At 57.5% G+C, this 22,648-nt stretch overlaps 1 protein-coding gene across 2 annotated transcripts in view; it reads right to left on the bottom strand.

Annotated features, from left to right (window-relative positions):
- The window catches only part of LOC309856966 (S-geranylgeranyl-glutathione receptor P2RY8-like), a 46,036-nt gene that overhangs the window by 5,707 nt on the left and 17,681 nt on the right, over positions 1 to 22,648 (bottom strand). The window contains exon 1 of one of the 2 annotated variants that reach the window (XM_082718804.1): positions 16,192 to 16,442. The exons of the other annotated variant lie outside the window; for it this stretch is intronic. The gene's annotated coding sequence lies outside the window, so the exon portion shown is untranslated. Of the gene's footprint in view, positions 1 to 16,191; positions 16,443 to 22,648 lie in introns of those variants that run through there. 2 annotated transcript variants of the gene reach the window in all.

The raw sequence follows: 22,648 nt of genomic DNA, 5'->3' as shown, positions 1-22,648 counted from the left end.
TCACCAGCCCCGCCTTCCTGGGAGCCCAATTCCTTGGTGTAAATTTGTGTGTGTGTCTCTATCTATACATGCATGTGTGTTTATACAATATATACACATACATGTTCCGTTACTAGATTTATGCACATGTATGTGTACGCAACCATGTCCAATCGTGCATGCAATGCATTACGTGTATTGTATATGTACCTATACACAGACCATGTTTATCCTGTTGCCTATGTACATGCCCCTTCTATAGCACATGAATGCTACTTCATAGAAATGCATGGATGTGTTCACACATACACGCTATCCTGTGTGCATTCTATCGTATGTGCACACACATGTGTTTTCTATTACATATATGTTTGCACACACAACATCTAGAGTACTTGTCCTGCTGCACATATGGGTATGCGTGTAGACACACACACACAGCATCGTGTGCGCTCTGTGGCATACACACGTTTATACATACATGCACACACGCAGGATGTGCATTGTGTACAGGTCTTCCTGCGTATATACACACACTTGAATGGATTCACGCACATGTAACCTCTCATGTGTGTATATATATGCACACACGTGTGTAACCTGTGTATGCATCCTACATGTACAGATGCGTACACCACACACACGCGTGATCTGTGACATGATGTCCCCCTGTGCGTGTCCACATGAATGAAGGTGTTAAGCACAGATGTGTGCACATGCGCATTTACATGCACACGTGCACAGATGGACCTGTATGCATACGTGATCACATACATGCATGCAATAGGTGTACACGTGCATACATGTGCATGCACATATGTGTATTGTTTATGTGTGCGCGTACATGTTCTGTGCTGCACACACCCTACTGCGTTCATACACGAACATCTAGATGATGTGCAGCCACAGATGGACATACGTCTCCTGTTTCTCTGCAGAACGCTCGCTCCTACAGGGATGATGGACAGGCCGCCGAGGGACCTCATGGCGGCCGGGAGGTAACTATTAGCTGTTCCTTCTGTTTGTGCCGATTCTCGTCTTAAGAGACTGTAGGTCCCTCACACATGCTCTCACAGGCAGTGTCGTGGTGGGGCACCAGCTCCGGCCTCTGACCTCCATCCCCAGGAATGTGCAGAGGCCCAGCCCCTGGCCTGCTCCTTGTCAGGACACAGGTGCTTCTCCTGACAAGGAGGGGGGATGGGGTCTCCTCTGATGGTGCATTTGGCCCCAGGCGTGGTGCACAGCCCACAGGGACCTCAGCAATCAGGGTGCCTGCCCCACGCGTCCCGATATCTCCCTCATGTGCATGAGGCCCAGACGTGTGCTGCTTTCCCCGACGACCTCCCCTGTTTGTCCTGGGGCAGACATTTTCTCTGACGAAAATCCCTGCGTGGTTTACTCCGGTCAGCCCTGCCCCTTGGAGCGTCTGTAGAGACACGGATGGAGACGGACCCGGGGGGGTTCTCTGCAGATGTTGCTCTCTGCCCTGGAGGAATATCATGATGTGTGAGTGGAATGTAGGACCCCCTTCCCACGTCTTACTTGTCTGTATCCACGTTTGCAAGCGGGACCTGGCCCAGCGGGACCTGGTGCAGAGAGACGTGGCTTGGCCTTGCAGACACCCAGGAACGCGGGCTGGAATCCCCGCGGGGAAACCCGCTCCCCTGCCCCCTTTGCAGCTGGTTTGGCTTTTAGGTCTCACAGCCTCATGCAGCGTGGTGGAAGGACCGAGGGCGAGCGGGTCTCCAGGAATCCGCCTGGAATCCGGAAACCACATTGGACGCAGCCGGTGAGAGCCGTCTCCCGCTGCTGCTGGAACTGAACTCGCGATTCTTCTGCGGACCGCCCAGCCCGGGCTCTTCCGCTCCCACGGAGAAGTGTGCAAAGCTGTACACCCGGCTGCTGGCCGCCCGTCCCTCGCACCCCTCCCTGAAAGCCGAGGTGTTTCCTTTGGTTTAAACAGTCTGGGGGGATTGCTTTAGCGGTTTCCTTCTCCCCTGCATCCGCCTGGACCGTATCTAGCTTCTCCCCTTTCGAGTGCTGGAAAAAAGCCGTCAAACGTTGAAATTCGGGGGGAAGAGAGAGAGCACCGTGTGTGCCTTTTCTGGGTTTCGGACAGTGCCTGCATGGGGCAGCCTGGCTTGGGTTCAGCGGAAGACGTTTAGTGGGGGCTCGAGGACACATCTTTAGGGTGTCTTCGGGGAGGGTGACATGCGACGTTGAGTTGACGGTGCAGCCGGCACACCCTGGCTCCTTGGGGACATGGGGCCGTCTGCAGGCCAGGAGGAGAGGGTCTCCCAGAACCCGTCCATCTACGAGAAATGAGTGTCGGTGAAGCCGTCCTGCCCGTCGGCGTGATTCTGTGATAGTGGCTTGAGCTGACCCATCCAGTATACTGATGGCCTCAGACCATAGCTGCTGGCCATGCCCCAGATACACTGACGTCCTCAGTCCATTGCTGCTGGCCCCTCCAGCCAGCCTGCTGTTGCTGCTGGCCTCTCCAGATGTTATGCTGATGGCCCCAAGCCATTGCTGCTGACCCCTCCAGCCATTATAGTGAAGGCCCCCGGCTGTTGCTGCTGGTCCCTCCAGATGTTATGCTGATGGCCTCAGGCCATTGCTGCTGGCCGTGCTCCAAGTACACTGACGGCCTTAGTCCATTGCTGTTGGCCCCTCCAGCCATTATAGTGATGGCCCCAGGCTGTTGCTGCTGGCCTCTCCAGATGTTATGCTGATGGCCTCAGGCCATTGCTGCCATTATAGTGACGGCCCCAGGCCATTGCTGCTGGCCCCTCCAGCCATTATAGTGAAGGCCCCCGGCTGTTGCTGCTGGCCCCTCCAGATGTTATGCTGATGGCCTCAGGCCATTGCTGCCAACCTCTCCATCCATTATACTGATGGCCTCAGACCATTGCTGTTGGCTCCACCACCCATTATACTGGTGACTTCAGACCATTTCTGCTGGCCCCTCCAGTCACTATACTGATGGCCTCAGGTCATTACTGCTGGCCCCACCACCCGTTATACTGATGGCCTCTGGCTGTTGCTGCTGGCCCCGCTCACCCTGTGATTGCACGGGAGCTCTTGTGATCCCATGGGTCACACCAGCTCCTCTGCATGGCCGGCTCCCACGGCACACTGCCCCTCGCCCATTCTGTGGTTCCTGCTACTACCATGCCCAGAGGTGGTGAGGTGGACAACAGGGTCACATCTTACTGATGGGAGCTCAGAGGTTGCAAGAGGGACTCGTTAGAGCAGGGGTTTGGATGGGCCCAGTGCGTGAGCCTCTCCACCAGGATACTGACCGATGGCCTCAGGCCTGGACGCCCAGCAAACTGTTCCGGTTCTGACCGGTTCTGTCCTCAGGAGCCCGGGCCTGCTGCTGCTGTGCAGACCGTCTCAAGTAAAAATCAGTGGGTCTTTTCCTGGAAGCTGGACAGTGCCCCGCAGGAGGAGGGCTTGGGACTCGGGCTGCTGGGGCCGAGGCCGCTTTCCCTGACCTCGCTGGCTTGTGATCCGGATGTGGATTCCTGCTTGCTGTTCTGCAGGGGGCTGAGGCTGTGGACTCCCCTTTTGCACGATGTGGGGGCTCCTGAGAGCAGGGTGTGGGGCTCAGGGTGGCTTCTCCATAGCTCAGGCCTCCCATTTATGGACGGGAGCCCCAAAGATGCTCTCGGCCCCCTGGCTGGGCCTTGCTGCAAGGACACCAGCTAGTCTGGGTGTCGGCCGTTTCGTCCTAGGGGATGCCGTTCTAGGGGTGTCCACCGGCAGGACGTGCAGGGTCCGTGTTCCAGAGAGGCCGACACGCCCCCTTCAAAGCCTTTGCATATCTCAACCTGTGGCCCCAAGCGGGTGTTTCTTCCTGCCTTGAGGTACTGCCATCTGCCACCGGCATCCGGAAGCTTCCTCCAACCGGTTTTATAAATGGCCCCGGGTTCCACGTTGAGCTCGGTGCTTTCTGCTCTTCTCACGTACGCTCAGGTGTGCATTGCGCAGTCACCCTGGGGCTGCCTGGGTCCACGCGGGGTGTCAGGAGCCAGAGGGATCCGTGCTCCTTGGGATCTCCTGGGGTGCCACGGAGGGACACACGTGGGGAAGAGCAGACACCCAGAACATGCCGGGTGCAGAGCGTGAGCAGGGATGCTGCTCTGTGCTCGAGGGACGTGTGCATCTTGGGGACATGTCCACTGCCCGTGAGCGGACGTCCTGGTGCCCACGAGGATACGCAGGAAAGCACATGTCCCATGCACGTGCCGTGGTCTTCCCAGCATGGGGCGGCATGGGGCGGCATGGGGGGAAACTGTTTCCTGTTCCGCTTACAGACCAAGGGACGTGGGCGTCCATTGTCCCCCGTCCAGGTGGCCGCTTGTTAGCGTGCGCATTTGCATGGTGTGCATCAGGGTGGAAAGCAGACGCGTGTGACGGGGGACGGCGGGAGCAGACGCTCCACGGTGCCGCCCCCTGGGCCCGTCGGCCCCCGCGTCCCCCGTGAGTCACCCCAGGAGGGCACTCAGCCCCGTCTGCACTCCTGGAGCCCCGGCGGCGGCCCCCCTGGAGGCGTCTGCTGAGCGCCACGGGTGATTAATAAAGAAATCAGCTCTGGCAGGCCGGGCTGCTCTGAAACGCGCGCTTGTGGTTTGAACGAAGCTGTTATGAGAGGGACGCGGCCCGGGGAGCCCGGCGCCCTCCTCCGCCTCCCAGGAAGCGCGGGCTGGTCCGAGGGCACGGCGGGCCACCGCTGTCCTCGCCGGGACGGCTCCTCACAGCTCTTCTGACGCGTGATTTACATACTGTCAAGGTACAGCCGTTTACAGTGGACAGTTCTGTGGTTTCTGAAGACACTCAGAGATGTGCAGACGTCGGCGTAAAGCCGTCCCACGACGTTCTGAGCGGCCCTAGGGGAAATCCTGTGCACCGCAGGACTGTCACACCTGGCCCCACGCCTCCCCGATCTGAGACCCCCGGGGTCACCGTGCACCCAGTTCCTGTCGCTGCGGACGAGCCTGTCGGGAACATTTCAGGGACGTGGGATCGCGCTGTCTGTGGCTTTCGGCGTCTGCTTGACCATCGTGACTTCAAGTTCCATTCATGGGTCGGCAGGTGTTAGGCCTTTGGTCCTTTTCATGGCTGAGGCCTGTTCCCCCCTTGGACGGGCCCCCATGGGGTTCCTCTGTCCCTCCGTGGATGGACAGTTGGGTTGTTTCTGCTTTTTGGCGATTGTGAACAATGCAATGGATTGTGCACCCGGCATCGGGCCCCCCACTTGAAGGCTGAGCACGGGGGTCCTTCTGTGTCCCCGGCGTCTTCTCTCAGGGTCACAATTCCTGTTTCCTGCCTGCTGGGGGCTGTTCCAGGTGCTGAGCTTCCTGTGGGGACAGGAGGCCGCGAGCCGCCCCCGGCACTGTGGGCTGGTCTCCCTTCTGGGGGTCTTGGGCTTTTGTGATGCTTTGTTATGGCGGCCCCGGGAGAGTCCGGCAACCCCGCACAAAATGCCACGAGTTTGGAGACACGGTGCTGTTGGAGAATGCAGATGGGACGTGTCTTTTGTCACGTAGGAGAACGTTTAGTCATCGGACATGCATGGGCTGAGCTGCAGGCAGCCCTGCCATGAACATGGCACGGGCAAGGTTCTGCTTCTCTTGGGGTCTTGGTCACCAGACTCTGATCCTGGGTCGAGCTGAGCTCGGCGCAGTTGCCACCAGACATGGGAAGCACTGGTGCCTCGCAGCACGGAGAGTGCCCAGGGTGGTGTCCCCACCCGAACCTCCAGTCTCCTCCTCAACTGTCCTCAGAGGCTTGCTGTGGTGTGGTGTGACCCAAGGAAGAGAAGACACGTTGTAAGGTGTGCTGTGCTCTGTCAACGTGGTTAGCTAGTCCATTACTGCATGCGTGTCCTGGAGCAGTCCTGATAAGTGACCACGAGCGGGGGAGTTAAAGTCCCAAGGACGCATCCTTCCCCAGCTCTGGAGACCAGAAGTCCGACATCCGGGCAGCGCAGGACCACTGCAGGTGGGGCGGAGCCGAGCTCCCTGCAGAGGCGCCAGGAGAGGGTCCTTCCTGCCCCTTCCAGCTTTGGGGGCTCCAGGCGTCTCTGGGCTGGTGGCCGCGTCCCTCCCAATCCTGCATCCGTCCACATGTGGCTTCTCCTCTGTGTCTGTGTCTGCTCTTCTGCATCTTTAAGGCCTGCTGTCATTAGATGTAGGGCCGCCCTGATCAAGAATGAATGCATCTTGGCTCCTTCATGAATCCCATCTGCAAAGACCCTATTTCCAGGCAAACCCCATTCCTAGGTTCTGGGGAATATGTGTTTTGGGGACCCCGATTCAGCCCACTGCAGGAGGTGGCCAGGAGGAGAACATTCGTAAGAGCTGTTTGTAGCATTCCTGGGTCCCCCGTCTTCCATGAACAAACAGAACCCATTAAGCATCCACCGAGACTGCCTTGTCTTGGGATGTCATCAGCAGGAGCGCCACCCCCCTGAGACCCTCCCTGTAGCCAGCAGCTGCCGACCCTCACTCATCCCAGGGCACAGCTCCCGAGTACAGGGAGACCCCTGCGAGTGCCGAGGGACCTCCTTGGAGAGAGGACTTCCCAGGATGCCCAGCCTGCCGACATAGAGGAAGCAAGACTATGGTTTGTAATCTGACCGTGACACCCAGAAGTTCTGGCCATTGACTCATAAGCTCCAGGGAGCTGTGTACCCCATTACCAGCCTGGTCTGAGGGACCGCCTTCTTGCCCACAGCCCCAGGACGTGAGCAATGTTTGTGAAGCGACCCAGACAGGAAGCTGCATTGGGTTTTCTGGTCAACTGTGGGCAGCTCACCAAAGACACAAGAAAGTGTGTGGTTGCTACAGGCTAAGTTGTGCCTCCCCCAAATTTGTATGTTGTCCCAATTCCCCATACCTCAGAATGTGACCTCAGTTAGAAATAGAGACTGTGTAAGTTGTTAAATTCTGAAGAGTTATTTCTGGAACAGGATGGGACCTGACTCCAGTGCACCTGGCGTCCTTACAGAAAAGAGACATTTGGACACAGGCAGGCACACGGGGAGGAGGCCACATGGATTTGGAGGCAGAGACAGAGACCGAGGTGATGTTCCTACAAGTCAACGAACACCCAGGATTGCCAGCAACCACTTGAAGACAGAAGAGGTATGGAACAGACTCTCCCCGAGATGCTCTGGAGGGAACCACTCCTGCTGGCGCCTTGGTCTCAGACTCTGGTCCCCAGAGATAAGGGAGAATACATATATCTTGTCTCCGCCCCCAGTTTGGGGTGATTTGATACAGAAAATTTCTGGGAAGCTAATACGCAGAAAAGGAGGGAAGGGGTTTCGTTGACAGACTCCATCAAGCTAAAGAAATGATAGGAACCGTGATCCGTGTACATTAAAGAAAGGGAAGAGCCTCCGAGAAAAGATAAGGCATGTAAAGGGTAGCAGTCAAGGGAAACAGAGAGACGTGAGGAGCCACCAGCAGGTTCAGGGTCTGCATGGAACAGGACAGAAACATTTTGATCATTGATTCAGAAAAAGGCCAGGTCGTCTAGATGGTACGGGGGGGGCGGAGGGACAATATACATCACCTGGGGGTAAGGGTTCTCCCCTGGGATACTTTGCTAGACCCACCAGGGGACATTTGATGACATCTGGAGATAGTTTTGGTGGTCACCACTGGGTGGGGATGGGAATGATACTGCTGTCTGGTGTATGGAGACCAGGGGTGCTGCTCAACATCCTGCAATGCATAGGACGTGCCACCCCAGGGTCATCTATCTATCTATCTGTCCATCCATCCATCCATCTGAAAGTCCCAGTCTCCCTTCTTCTCTCCATCCACCCACCCATCCATGCATATTATCTATCTATCTATCTATCTATCTATCTATGAATCCATCCATCCATATCATCTACCTATCATCTATGCATGTATGTATTGATCTATCCATCCATCCACCCATTTATCTGTCCACCTGCCTATCTGTATCAGTTTATCTATCTGTTCATCTATTATCTACCATCTATCATCCATCCATGCATCCATCCATCATATCTATCTATCTGTCTATATGCATCCATCCATCTACTTATCCACCCATCTGTCCATCTATCCATCCATCCATCCATCCATCATATCTATCTATCTATCTATCTACATCCATCCATCCATCCATCTACTTATCCACCCATTTGCCCATCTGTCCATCTGTCCATCCATCCATCCATCCATCCATCATATCTATCTATCTATCTATCTATCTATCTCCATCCATCCATCCATCTACTTATCCATCCATCTGTCCATCTGTCCATCCACCGACTCATCCATCCATCCACCCACCCTACTTGAAATTCTGTTGGTGGTGTTCCATGTTGCATTACCATATTATGTCTTTATGCCACAAGATCTTTCCCATGAGGCGTTCTGTATTTTTACACCTCCCTTAGGTATACACGACCTTCTATCGTCTCCACGCTGTAACCACAGAACATTCTCTCCCCTCTTTTTGGAGGGCTTTCACAGGTCTTTAGTTTCCAGTTGCCATCCTCAGGCTGTTGCCCAAGCTGTCTCATAATTGTCAGGACAGTCATGTCATCAAGCCTGCTCTTAACCCAGGCCAGCTGTCTGCTGAGTGAAGGTATGAGTGATGGGATCTAAGAAAATGCAACGTAAAATCAGAAAGAAATGGTACCCGAGAGATCCCTGACCTCACTCACCCATCGGAGCTTGACTGCTCCCCCAACTGGGGTTCCAAGCCATTGCCTTAATAGGTCATGACCTGTGTGGGCCTAGGGGAGAGATTCCTCCAATCCCAACACCTCCTGACGAGATGTTGGGATGTTGACCAACTGCTCTCACAGTTGATCTAGAGGGACAAAAGATGAGAATAATCAACCCGGTAGAGGTTGGAGGGCTGACCAACACGAGCAGGATTCATGACTTCCTATAAAGCTACAGCAATGAAGACAGCACCGTATTAGCCGAACGGTGGAGAAACGGACCCAGGGCATGCCACGAGACCCCAGGAACAGCCCCGTAAGAATAGTCAACTGAACTCTGACAAAAAAGGCAAGGGCAGTAACCTGGACCAAAGATAATTTCTTCAACAGATACTACTAGAACAACTGAACATCCATATACAAAACCCCAAAAAACAAACCAACCAACAAACCCCCCCCCAAACCCAAAAAACTAAGAATCTAGACACAGACTCAAAAGAACTCAAAGTGGGTCACAGACTTTAGTGTAAAATGTGAAACTATAAAATGCCTCCAAATTAACACAGAACAGAATCTAGATAACCTTAGGCCCATGAACAAAAGAATGGATACGTCGGAATTCATCAAACTTAAAAACTTTTGTTTTGGAAAAGACAATGTCGAGACCACGTGAGTACAAGCCAGAGTGAGAGGAGGTATCTGCCAGAGACATAAGTTAAAAATATGTATAGTCGTATAAACACACACACACATCTATATATCTAAAATTTACAAAGAATTGTTAAAACTCAACTATACGAGAACAACCAGCCCCATCTGAATCATGGGCTAAGGGTCAGAACCCATAGCTCGCCAAAGAAGACATAGGGATGTCACAAAGCCTACTGAGAGGTCCCACCCGTGGCGTGTCCTCAGGGAAATGCACGTTAGCCCCACAGTGAGATGCCACGAGACAGGTATCGAAATGACTGGGGTCTAAAAACACCGTCAACGGCAAAGTCTGGTAAGGCTGGGGAATGGTTCTCGGTCCACACGGGGCCTTCCTAAGTGGGAGTTTGCATCACTGGGGGCCTCCTGGCCACTTTGCACCTGTCACTGCGTCTTCAAGGGTGACAGGGTACCGCCAATACCTCCACGCTTCAAGGTCCCTGATCTCTGCAGACCCGAGTCTCACGTTACTGCTGCATCGCCTCTGAGCGAACAGTGTGTTCTCAGACTTCAGAGAGGGGCTGAGCCGCAGTCATGGGGACAGCTGGTGGGCGAAGCTAGCGGTGGAAGACGGGGGGCCGTCTGTCTGCTCAGATCACAGTGCAAGAACCCTTCCCGCTAAGCACACATGGGCACGTGATGGTCTTATCACTCTCTGTTCTATTTCCCTCTGCATTGCACAACCCAGGTGCACTGTAAATTATGGGTGATTTGCATGCCATTGTCTGTCTAAACGCCGGTGGGGCGTGTGCAGATTTTAATCGCCGCCTCCTGCGAGACGGCAGCCGAGTTCGCGGTTCCTTGCCTCCTCGGTCTTTTTCCCAGAGTGGGACACGCGCAAAGGGCTCCCTCGCCAACCAGAGACCAGAATCTCTGAAATGCAACAAGTCCCTTGCTTTCTGTTGGTGTGATATCGTTGGTGGTTCTTGTTCGTTTTTGTTTTTTTTTTCCATTTTTCAAGCTGCACCCCCTACGCACATGTTCCTGAGCAGTTCCGTCACAGCCAAAGCAGGCTCCGTCTGTGAGGCAGGAAGTGACCAGAGGCACGTATTAATTAACGTGAACAGCCATTCTGTGAAAGAAAACCCAGCCAGCCTGGGGGTTGGGGACCTGCCGGGAAGTAGCAGTTTGCAGGCGGCGCATAACAGGAATTTCAGGCCCCTCCACCACGACGGAACCAGAACGGCGTGAATATGTTGGAGAGGTTTGCAGAAGGAGTGGAAGCAGAGAGGGGTGAGCGGGTCCACAGGCAACGAACTAAAGCTCTCCTCCGCTCAAAGACCTTGATTCAGATCTCTTCTGTAGGTCAATAGATTGTGATGCCACTTAATAGTTGAGCCACCATGGGGTTCGTGGTGCCCATCCAGTTTCTACCAACATGTCCTGCAAAGCTACCAAACCGAAAATGGTCCAAGGCATGTCTGAGGAGAAGCCAAGGCATCGCGATAGTCTCACAACTGCTTGAATGTGACGGGCACTTTCCCTCGTTCTCTTGATTGAAACACCCAGGGACAGGAGCCCTTCAGTGGGACATGCCCTGGGTATGCACATTTCCCTGCTTTCCAGATGGTGTTTAAGCCTCTCTCTTGTGGATGGGAAGAACTCCCCTAATATGCTGATGAAGACAGATAGAGGTGCATCTCCAGGTCATGCCAGGCAGGGCTTGGGGTCCAGAGAAGGGTCTTTTAAAAAAAGGAGCTGTGTATGTGTGCAGATCAATATATAGATAATAGAGACACGTAGATGGCTGATGGAGTATAAGGTTAGACAGATAGGTAAATGGATGATAGATACAGTTCGATGGATGGATGCATAGACAGAAGATTGGTGGCTGGTAGACAGATAGATGGTAGATACATATATGGGTAGGTAGATATGTGATGGATGATAGATGATACATCATGGATACGCAGATGAGGAGATACAGGTGAGTAGGTGGATAGATAAATGGATGGATGGATAGACAGACTGATAGATGATAGATAGAAAACAGATAGATGTAGGATGAATGGATGAGTGATGGATGGATAGATAAATAACAGATAGATACATATATATGGACAGATGAATAGATGGATGGATGGATGGATGGGTGATGGATAGATAGACAGATAACAGATATATACAGACAGACGGATGGATGGATGGATGGATGGATACATATGATAGATGGATAGATAGATACACAAGTATGGATAGATAGATAACAGATAGAGATGGACAGATGGATCCATGAACGGATGGATGGGTACATAGGTAGATCTACATAGACAGATGGGCAGATGGATGGATGGACAGATATGAGATAGATAGATGGACAGATGGCTAGAAAGGTGATGGATGGATGATGGGGATAGGTAGATGTGTAGGTGAGAGATACAGACGGATAGGTGGAGGGATGGTTTAGAGACATGGATGAGAAGGGGAAGCGCATTTGCCTCAAGGGTCTCCCTTTGTTTGCCTTGTGTCAATGCACAATTCAGGATCTTGCTCAAGAAAGACCTTGCTTGTTCACTGAAACCCGTCTACTCCAAGGCCCCATCCACGGTTCAAATGGATATGAAGTTAGATGTTGACTTTACTGTTTCATCAAAGAAGCAGTGTCTTGAAATGAATGAAAGGAAAACTGGTGACTTGGGGCAGGAGGAAATCCCCTAAATGGACCCATTTACATTTTTTTTTCCGTGCGAAATTGATGGCCTGTCCTACCGTGTGTCCATGGAGGCGTGATGGCCTGGTGATGAGCAGCCTAGCCTTGGTGGTGGGGTGGGGGGTTGGTTAGCAAGACGTGAGTTCAAGTCCCAGCTCCTTTAGTGGGAGATGGATGGCCCCATCCAGGGACCTCCCTCTGTGAGCCCAGTTTCCACCATGGGAGATGGGACAGTATTGCTTTCCTATGACTATGACAACACATGACCACAAATTGGGGCCTTAAAACAATGGACACTTTTTCTGTCCCAGCTCTGGAGGCCAAGAGTCCCGAATGAAGCTGTCGGCAAGGCTGGTTCCTTCTGAAGGAGGCTACAATGCACATGTGAGTTCTTCCCCAAGTAGGATGGTCAGCCGTGCATTGAAATGAGGCAATAGAGGGGCAAATATGCCATGTGATGTTCCCACTCACTATCTAGACTGTCCATGCACCTATCCATTTATATCTGTTATCTATCTATCTATCTATCATCTGTCTATCTCTATCCATCAATCCATTACCCATCCATTCATCCATCCATCCACCCACCCAATCTATGTGTCTGTGTATCTCTGTATCCATCTCCAACCACCCATCATTCATCATTCTATCTATCCATCCATCCATCATCTGATTATCCATCATATCCATCCATCCAACCATCCATCCATCCATCCATCCAACCTTCCATCCAACCATCCATCCATCCATCCATCCATCCATCCATCCAACCTTCCATCCATCCATCCATCCAACCTTCCATCCATCCATCCATCCATCCATCCATCCATTTATCTGATCATCTCTATGTATCTGTTCAGTTCTCTGTCTCTCACTTAGCCATTCTGTCCCGGGTAAACCCCAAGAGAAACGAAGATCCACGTCCACACACAAGCATGGACACGCATGTGATAACAGCACTATTCAAAGCAGCCAAACGGTAGAGACAACCCAACTTTCCATCGACAGGTGGATGCAGAAGCAGAAGACGGTCCATGCCTGCAACAGAATATTACTCAACCATGAAAAAGGAGTCACGTTCCAACACCTGCCACCACGTTATCGGATCTTGAAACATGACGCTCCCAGAGAGACGCCGACACCAAAGGCCACATTCTGTGTGACTCTATTTACGGGAGACGTCCGGAACGGGAAACCCACTGAGAGAAAGCCGATTGCTGGTCCCTTGGGGCTGCACAGAAAGCACGGGAAGGGACTGCACTGTGGGGCTGGGGTCTCCTTGTGGGGCAATAAGAGTCTTCTGGAACCAGGTAGAGGCAGTGGTCACATGAGATGGTGAATGGACCAAAGGCGCCCTGAATTATTTACTTGCTTGTGTGCTATGTGAATTATAGGTCCATAAAAACGAAGGCCTCAGAGACCCCGGCGGGAGGAAGCCTGAAGACGTTTCTGCTGAGCTTCCCCATGTCCTACTGGGCTCTCACGCCTTCATGTCCTCCTGGCTGACTGCTCACCCCAGCTTCTGAGAATCCCCTCCTTTGTCCCCGGCGTCCCTGCCCTTTGGGTCACTGGTGGGGTGTTCGCAGCCGGCCACCCACGTCTGCTGGCCTGTGGTTTCCGCAGCCCTTTACACCCGCAGCGGGACCTGGGTAAAGAGGAAGGGGTGACAACAACCACCTTCACTCACGACCTAACACTTTCCCCGGGAAGCCGGCGTTTGTGGGTTCAGAGTTCCCAGGGGCTCCTACTGTTTTCATTTCCTTCTGTCCCGAGGCCGCAGACAGTTGCTCTCTGGCTCGCATCCCCCGGGGGGACGGGAAGGCTTGGGCCGAGCATCCCCGAGCCTTCGGACCATGTCTGTGGTGTTTCTGGGTGAGCCCTGCTCCTGCCCTGGGTCTAGCTGTCCCATCTCAGCGTCTGCTGTCCCCGTGTCTGGGGCCACGCCGTGTGCTGAGGAGCAGAGGGGGTTGGCCCGAGACCGTGGCCTGCACCACGTAGGACCAGCCGTGGCTTCCCTCACGCACGGAGCTGTCCTCACTGGAGACCGTCGGCCGTGATCCCCCAGGTGAGGTGACACCTGCTGTTTGGGGCTGTGAGTCTCGGGCGTGGACACACGTCAGAACACAGCGACAGAAGGGAGAGAGGGTGTCGGCAGCGTCCCCTGTCTGGGCGGCCCTCCAGGAGCCCCTCGGTTCACGCGGAAGCAGAATGGCTTGGCCGAGCCCGCCTGCTCCCGAGTGTCCCCGTCGTGACCCGTCCGGGTGTCTGCCAGTGCGGCCCCTCGCCCCTCGGACTGGCGGAGGCCTGCGGGATCGCGTCCACTTTGCTGGTCTTTGCCCGCTGACCAGCCAGCACCCAGGCCTCTCGGAGCAGCCGCGCGCATCTCAGGGCAGGGCACCGTGACCGCTGGCTGGGGTCGGCGAGGGCCGCAGTCCTCCAGGCCAGGCCTGGGAGACGCGCAGCTCTGTCCTGCGCGTAGACCCGGACACACGGGCGTCCTCCTGCAACGCAAACGGAGGGAGTGAACGGCACACGGAGGCCCCCGTCCGCGCACAGAGAGGGACGCACGGGCGCACGGATGAGCGAGAGGAGGGACGGAGGACGCGGCCCGTGGAGGCGGCGTGAACGTGTGGACGCGTGAACGGAAGGACGGAGGCGTCGGTGCACGTGTTCGCCCAGAGCCCCTCCTGCACCCTGGGGCTCCTGCCCCGGCTCCTCGGACGCGGCCTGCCGTTCCGCTGACCGTGCAGCCTGCACTGTCTTCTCCCCTGAGCTGTCCCCTGCCGTGTCCAGCCCCTGCCCTGCTGTCCCCCTGCTGCAGCAGAGCCTGGTGTCCAGCCCCCTTTCCTCCCCTGCAGTCACTCTGATATTTGTGGTCCACAGGACTGTGCATCCCACACGCGCGAGGTGCGGCCCCCGCGAGTCCCGCCCCAGAGTCCCAACACTGAGCTCCTGGGGACTTCCCCAAGGCTTAGCCTCATCTGACCCTGGTATGAGCAACACAACCATCAAGACAGGCTGGTCCCTCTGAGTTCTGCTTTCCAAAGACGGGGTTCAGCCTGCCAGGGAATCTCTTTCCTTGCACACAGGGCGAGCAGACTTCTTCCAGAGACGCTAAACCCACAGTTGAGGGGTGGGAGGAGCCGAGGAAGGCGGAGCTAAAACAGGGGACGGGAGAGAGAGAGCGAGAGAGAGCAGGAGCTGACAACATTTACACTCCTGGATCCAGCCGTGCCTGAAGCTGTCCTGAAATCCGTAAGTACCCAGTTAGACAATGTCCACCTTGAGTCAAGTGTCTATTGTGTGCCACCCCAAGAGCTGTTCCTCACCCATGAGGAGCCGGCGTGCACCCCGTTGGGGGACAGAATGGCAGAGGAGGCAGATTTGAGCCGGGGACACCGCGGCTGCTGCCTCGGCCGACACACAGTCATTCCACGGTCGCCCGACGCAACAGCGCCTGCCTTGTCGGAGGTCACCGAGTCCCTGCACGGAACCCTGGTGACAGGCGCCCGCATGGCCGTCCGCCCTCCGTCCGTGCCAAGGACAACGCGGAGCAACCGAGAACAACGGGCCCCCACCCCTGTGAAACCGTAACCAAAAAAAGAAAAGAAAAAGAGCACCGAAGGCAGGTGCACAGCTCCAACGTCTCATCCCAGAGACGCCGGGATGAGACCGCGAGCTCGCGTGTCGGGAGGGCCGCAGCGGTCTCGGCAACCCGGCTAGACCACAGCGGCCGGCGGAGGGACGCCGGGCGCCGGCCAGGGGAGTTGCATTAAAACCCACGACGCACTGAGCCATTGTCTGGTTTGCGTGTCCCGAGACGTGCGAGGACGAGGGGTTTCTGTGGAGCCCTGACACCCGCGGGCCCTCCACCCGAGGCCTGGGACCCTGCGGCGGGCTCTGCATTCCCCCCGTGCACCCCATAAATCGTGGGTAGGACACGGGGGCGGCCAAGGTTCTCGCAGCCCACGCCCCCAAGGGAGCTGACCACCAGCCCCGCGACCCAGCAGCATCTTTAGGTGGACGGCTGCATCCCCTCACCCGGGATTTGCCCTGCCTCCCTGGGGGACGGGGGGGGGCCCTCGGCGTGACCCAGGCTTGCGTGCCCCCCTCCTCGGGTCCCGTGACTTACAGTGACGGTCCTGGGCGAGCTGGCCCCACGGAGCTGCTCTGAGCGGCGTGTGGTGGGGACCCTTACGCTGGTGCACGGGCGGCGGTCCCTTCAGAGAAAGGACCCCGTGGCGGTCCGTCCGCGACACCCGCTCCCCAGCAACGTCGACACGGTCCCCGGCCCCCCAGGGGACCCAGCCGCCTGCCCGAAACGGCAAGCCGTCATCTGCAGATTTAATTAAACACACAAAGGTTGTGAAAGGTTCCTCTTTTTCGCCGCGAATCCGGGGCCGGGCGGGGGCAGGGCGCCGTCCCTCCGTGCCGGGGATTTCACAGATTTTTTTTTTTCAAGTTTACATTAAAAAAAAAAGGGTATTTATTAAAAAACAAACAAAAAAAAGCTTTGCTGGAATGTCTGAGTTGGTGCTGAGGACGGGGGACACATTGCCGTGTGGTTTCCTCTGGATACATTTTAGACCGTTTGGTTTTACTTTGTAAACAGCCGTTCACGGTCATGATCGAACGCACAGTCCCGATCGGAACGACGCTCGTTCATGCCAAGGAAGCTGCTGGACTATGGTCCGTTTTCTGAGTTTTTTCCCATTATGAGCTGAATTGTGTGCCCCTCCCTGCCCCCAAACCCAACCTCACACGCTCGAACCCTTACCCCCAGGAACTCAGAATGTCAGTGTATTTGCACGCGAGGTTTTTAAGGAGGTAAAGCCTGGATCTCAGACCCACAGACTCAGCCCTGCCTGGATCTCAGACTCCAGCCTCAGCCCTGCCTGGATCTCAGACTCCAGCCTCAGCCCTGCCTGGATCTCAGACCCACAGCCTCAGCCCTGCCTGGATCTCAGACCCACAGCCTCAGCCCTGCCTGGATCTCAGACCCACAGCCTCAGCCCTGCCTGGATCTCAGACCCACAGCCTCAGCCCTGCCTGGATCTCAGACCCCCAGCCTCAGCCCTGCCTGGATCTCAGACCCCCAGCCTCAGCCCTGCCTGGATCTCAGACCCCCCAGCCTCAGCCCTGCCTGGATCTCAGACCCCCAGCCTCAGCCCTGCCTGGATCTCAGACCCCCAGCCTCAGCCCTGCCTGGATCTCAGACTCCAGCCTCAGCCCTGCCTGGATCTCAGACCCCCAGCCTCAGCCCTGCCTGGATCTCAGACCCCCAGCCTCGGCCCTGCCTGGATCTCAGACCCACAGACTCAGCCCTGCCTGGATCTCAGACCCCCAGCCTCAGCCCTGTCTGGATCTCAGACCCATAGCCTCGGCCCTGCCTGGATCTCAGACTCCAGCCTCAGCCCTGCCTGGATCTCAGACCCACAGACTCAGCCCTGCCTGGATCTCAGACTCCAGCCTCAGCCCTGCCTGGATCTCAGACCCCCAGCCTCAGCCCTGCCTGGATCTCAGACCCCCAGCCTCAGCCCTGCCTGGATCTCAGACCCCCAGCCTCAGCCCTGCCTGGATCTCAGACCCACAGCCTCAGCCCTGCCTGGATCTCAGACTCCAGCCTCAGCCCTGACTGGATCTCAGACCCCCAGCCTCAGCCCTGCCTGGATCTCAGACCCCCAGCCTCAGCCCTGCCTGGATCTCAGACCCCCAGCCTCAGCCCTGCCTGGATCTCAGACCCCCAGCCTCAGCCCTGCCTGGATCTCAGACCCACAGCCTCAGCCCTGCCTGGATCTCAGACTCCAGCCTCAGCCCTGCCTGGATCTCAGACCCCCAGCCTCAGCCCTGCCTGGATCTCAGACCCACAGCCTCAGCCCTGCCTGGATCTCAGACTCCAGCCTCAGCCCTGCCTGGATCTCAGACCCCCAGCCTCAGCCCTGCCTGGATCTCAGACCCCCAGCCTCAGCCCTGCCTGGATCTCAGACCCCCAGCCTCAGCCCTGCCTGGATCTCAGACCCACAGCCTCAGCCCTGCCTGGATCTCAGACTACAGCCTCAGCCCTGCCTGGATCTCAGACTCCAGCCTCAGCCCTGCCTGGATCTCAGACCCCCAGCCTCAGCCCTGCCTGGATCTCAGACTCCAGCCTCAGCCCTGCCTGGATCTCAGACCCACAGCCTCAGCCCTGCCTGGATCTCAGACCCCCAGCCTCAGCCCTGCCTGGATCTCAGACCCCCAGCCTCAGCCCTGCCTGGATCTCAGACCCCCAGCCTCAGCCCTGCCTGGATCTCAGACCCCCAGCCTCAGCCCTGCCTGGATCTCAGACCCCCAGCCTCAGCCCTGCCTGGATCTCAGACCCTCAGCCTCAGCCCTGCCTGGATCTCAGACCCCCAGCCTCAGCCCTGCCTGGATCTCAGACCCCCAGCCTCGGCCCTGCCTGGATCTCAGACCCACAGACTCAGCCCTGCCTGGATCTCAGACTCCAGCCTCAGCCCTGTCTGGATCTCAGACCCATAGCCTCGGCCCTGCCTGGATCTCAGACTCCAGCCTCAGCCCTGCCTGGATCTCAGACCCACAGACTCAGCCCTGCCTGGATCTCAGACTCCAGCCTCAGCCCTGCCTGGATCTCAGACCCCCAGCCTCAGCCCTGCCTGGATCTCAGACCCCCAGCCTCAGCCCTGCCTGGATCTCAGACCCCCAGCCTCAGCCCTGCCTGGATCTCAGACCCACAGCCTCAGCCCTGCCTGGATCTCAGACTCCAGCCTCAGCCCTGACTGGATCTCAGACCCCCAGCCTCAGCCCTGCCTGGATCTCAGACCCCCAGCCTCAGCCCTGCCTGGATCTCAGACCCCCAGCCTCAGCCCTGCCTGGATCTCAGACCCCCAGCCTCAGCCCTGCCTGGATCTCAGACCCACAGCCTCAGCCCTGCCTGGATCTCAGACTCCAGCCTCAGCCCTGCCTGGATCTCAGACCCCCAGCCTCAGCCCTGCCTGGATCTCAGACCCCCAGCCTCAGCCCTGCCTGGATCTCAGACTCCAGCCTCAGCCCTGCCTGGATCTCAGACCCCCAGCCTCAGCCCTGCCTGGATCTCAGACCCCCAGCCTCGGCCCTGCCTGGATCTCAGACCCACAGACTCAGCCCTGCCTGGATCTCAGACTCCAGCCTCAGCCCTGTCTGGATCTCAGACCCATAGCCTCGGCCCTGCCTGGATCTCAGACTCCAGCCTCAGCCCTGCCTGGATCTCAGACCCACAGACTCAGCCCTGCCTGGATCTCAGACTCCAGCCTCAGCCCTGCCTGGATCTCAGACCCCCAGCCTCAGCCCTGCCTGGATCTCAGACCCCCAGCCTCAGCCCTGCCTGGATCTCAGACCCCCAGCCTCAGCCCTGCCTGGATCTCAGACCCACAGCCTCAGCCCTGCCTGGATCTCAGACTCCAGCCTCAGCCCTGACTGGATCTCAGACCCCCAGCCTCAGCCCTGCCTGGATCTCAGACCCCCAGCCTCAGCCCTGCCTGGATCTCAGACCCCCAGCCTCAGCCCTGCCTGGATCTCAGACCCCCAGCCTCAGCCCTGCCTGGATCTCAGACCCACAGCCTCAGCCCTGCCTGGATCTCAGACTCCAGCCTCAGCCCTGCCTGGATCTCAGACCCCCAGCCTCAGCCCTGCCTGGATCTCAGACCCACAGCCTCAGCCCTGCCTGGATCTCAGACTCCAGCCTCAGCCCTGCCTGGATCTCAGACCCCCAGCCTCAGCCCTGCCTGGATCTCAGACCCCCAGCCTCAGCCCTGCCTGGATCTCAGACCCCCAGCCTCAGCCCTGCCTGGATCTCAGACCCACAGCCTCAGCCCTGCCTGGATCTCAGACTACAGCCTCAGCCCTGCCTGGATCTCAGACTCCAGCCTCAGCCCTGCCTGGATCTCAGACCCCCAGCCTCAGCCCTGCCTGGATCTCAGACTCCAGCCTCAGCCCTGCCTGGATCTCAGACCCACAGCCTCAGCCCTGCCTGGATCTCAGACCCCCAGCCTCAGCCCTGCCTGGATCTCAGACCCCCAGCCTCAGCCCTGCCTGGATCTCAGACCCCCAGCCTCAGCCCTGCCTGGATCTCAGACCCCCAGCCTCAGCCCTGCCTGGATCTCAGACCCCCAGCCTCAGCCCTGCCTGGATCTCAGACCCCCAGCCTCAGCCCTGCCTGGATCTCAGACCCCCAGCCTCAGCCCTGCCTGGATCTCAGACCCCCAGCCTCGGCCCTGCCTGGATCTCAGACCCACAGACTCAGCCCTGCCTGGATCTCAGACTCCAGCCTCAGCCCTGTCTGGATCTCAGACCCATAGCCTCGGCCCTGCCTGGATCTCAGACTCCAGCCTCAGCCCTGCCTGGATCTCAGACCCACAGACTCAGCCCTGCCTGGATCTCAGACTCCAGCCTCAGCCCTGCCTGGATCTCAGACCCCCAGCCTCAGCCCTGCCTGGATCTCAGACCCCCAGCCTCAGCCCTGCCTGGATCTCAGACCCCCAGCCTCAGCCCTGCCTGGATCTCAGACCCACAGCCTCAGCCCTGCCTGGATCTCAGACTCCAGCCTCAGCCCTGACTGGATCTCAGACCCCCAGCCTCAGCCCTGCCTGGATCTCAGACCCCCAGCCTCAGCCCTGCCTGGATCTCAGACCCCCAGCCTCAGCCCTGCCTGGATCTCAGACCCCCAGCCTCAGCCCTGCCTGGATCTCAGACCCACAGCCTCAGCCCTGCCTGGATCTCAGACTCCAGCCTCAGCCCTGCCTGGATCTCAGACCCCCAGCCTCAGCCCTGCCTGGATCTCAGACCCACAGCCTCAGCCCTGCCTGGATCTCAGACTCCAGCCTCAGCCCTGCCTGGATCTCAGACCCCCAGCCTCAGCCCTGCCTGGATCTCAGACCCACAGCCTCAGCCCTGCCTGGATCTCAGACCCACAGCCTCAGCCCTGCCTGGATCTCAGACTCCAGCCTCAGCCCTGCCTGGATCTCAGACTCCAGCCTCAGCCCTGCCTGGATCTCAGACCCCACCCTCAGCCCTGCCTGGATCTCAGACCCCCAGCCTCAGCCCTGCCTGGATCTCAGACCCCCAGCCTCAGCCCTGCCTGGATCTCAGACCCACAGCCTCAGCCCTGCCTGGATCTCAGACTCCAGCCTCAGCCCTGCCTGGATCTCAGACCCCCAGCCTCAGCCCTGCCTGGATCTCAGACCCACAGACTCAGCCCTGCCTGGATCTCAGACTCCAGCCTCAGCCCTGCCTGGATCTCAGACCCACAGACTCAGCCCTGCCTGGATCTCAGACCCCCAGCCTCAGCCCTGCCTAGATCTCAGCCTCCCAGCCTTGAGCTCCGGGATCAATAAATGCCTGTAGCTAACGCTGCCCCACGTGGGGTGTGCGTGGCGCCATCCCTGAGCACACGGTTACGTTCCCTTCCCAGAAGGCAGGTTGGGGACAACAGAAGAACCGACTCGGGTTTTAAATAGAAGCACGCCGGGTGCAGGCCACTCTAGGTCCCTCAGAAGCACATGACGAACGCACGGACGGAAAGACTCGCGCTGGCAATCTGGCCGTCCACCCTGCAGAACCCTGAAAACCATTGCCGGGGCGTCGGGCCTTGCATTCTGGCTCCGTGGCTCGGCTGCACGTTGACTTGTGATGCTGGAGGGTAGGCAGAGCCACGGGAAAGGATTCTGCAGCTTTGGTTAGGGGAGTCCCCCAGGAGGGCCCCCACTGGGCTGCAGCCCCCTAGAAGGATACATCCTGATGGCTGGTGCTACTCCCTCCGGAGGCTTTTTCCTCCCCTCTTCCAGCCCTTCCCACGGCCCCAGAACCCTCCTCCTGCGGCCTTCGTCCGCTGCCATTCTGCAGAGGAACAGGCTAGGAGGACGGCCCTTCAGCTCCGGATGTCCCGCGAGCGGCGGCCTGAGGCCTCGTGCATGAAGCCACAGGACGCATTTCACGCCACGCGGACTGAACCCCTGATCACGGCTTCCCCGGAAGCTTTGCCCTATTCGCGTTTTAAGAACAAAGCCCCTGGAGACCCCCCGCCCCAGGGATGGACAGCGATTATTTACCATTTCCTAGTTTCTGAGTCTGGCGTTCCCGTCGCAAAATGCACGGGGAAATCCGGCTGGGAGAGACGTGCATGCGGGGTGAGTTCCCCGCGGGGACGCCATGGCCCGACCCAGCTCCTGGAGCCCCGTGTCCATTAGCTTGGGCTCTTTCTCCCCATCTGCAAAGCCTGCTGCGCACCCTCGAGTCTCCTGCCCGACGTCCTCTATCCTGCTGCTGTCTTGCACGCCGAGGGACCCTTCCTGCGTGGGACCCACCCCAACAGGACAGCCCTGGGTCACCCGCCCACCTCCATTGCGCTCTGCCGATGACCAGCCTTCACGCCGTCGGCAAACCCCAACCTCCTGTTTGCAGAGCCAACAGGACGTACGCCCAGGGTCTGAGGATTCGGACGTGGACCTGTTTGGGGTGGGAGGCCACTGTGAGGACGATGAGGGGAAAATAGGCAGATAGGACACAGGGGAGCAGCAGAAAGCAAGCAGAGCTGTGGTAGGGGGAGCATCTTGGGGTCA

This window comes from Mustela nivalis (genome assembly GCF_964662115.1).
Source record: "Mustela nivalis genome assembly, chromosome: Y".
Classification (NCBI taxonomy): Eukaryota; Metazoa; Chordata; class Mammalia; order Carnivora; family Mustelidae; genus Mustela; species Mustela nivalis.
This window is presented reverse-complemented; position numbering and strand designations above follow the sequence as displayed.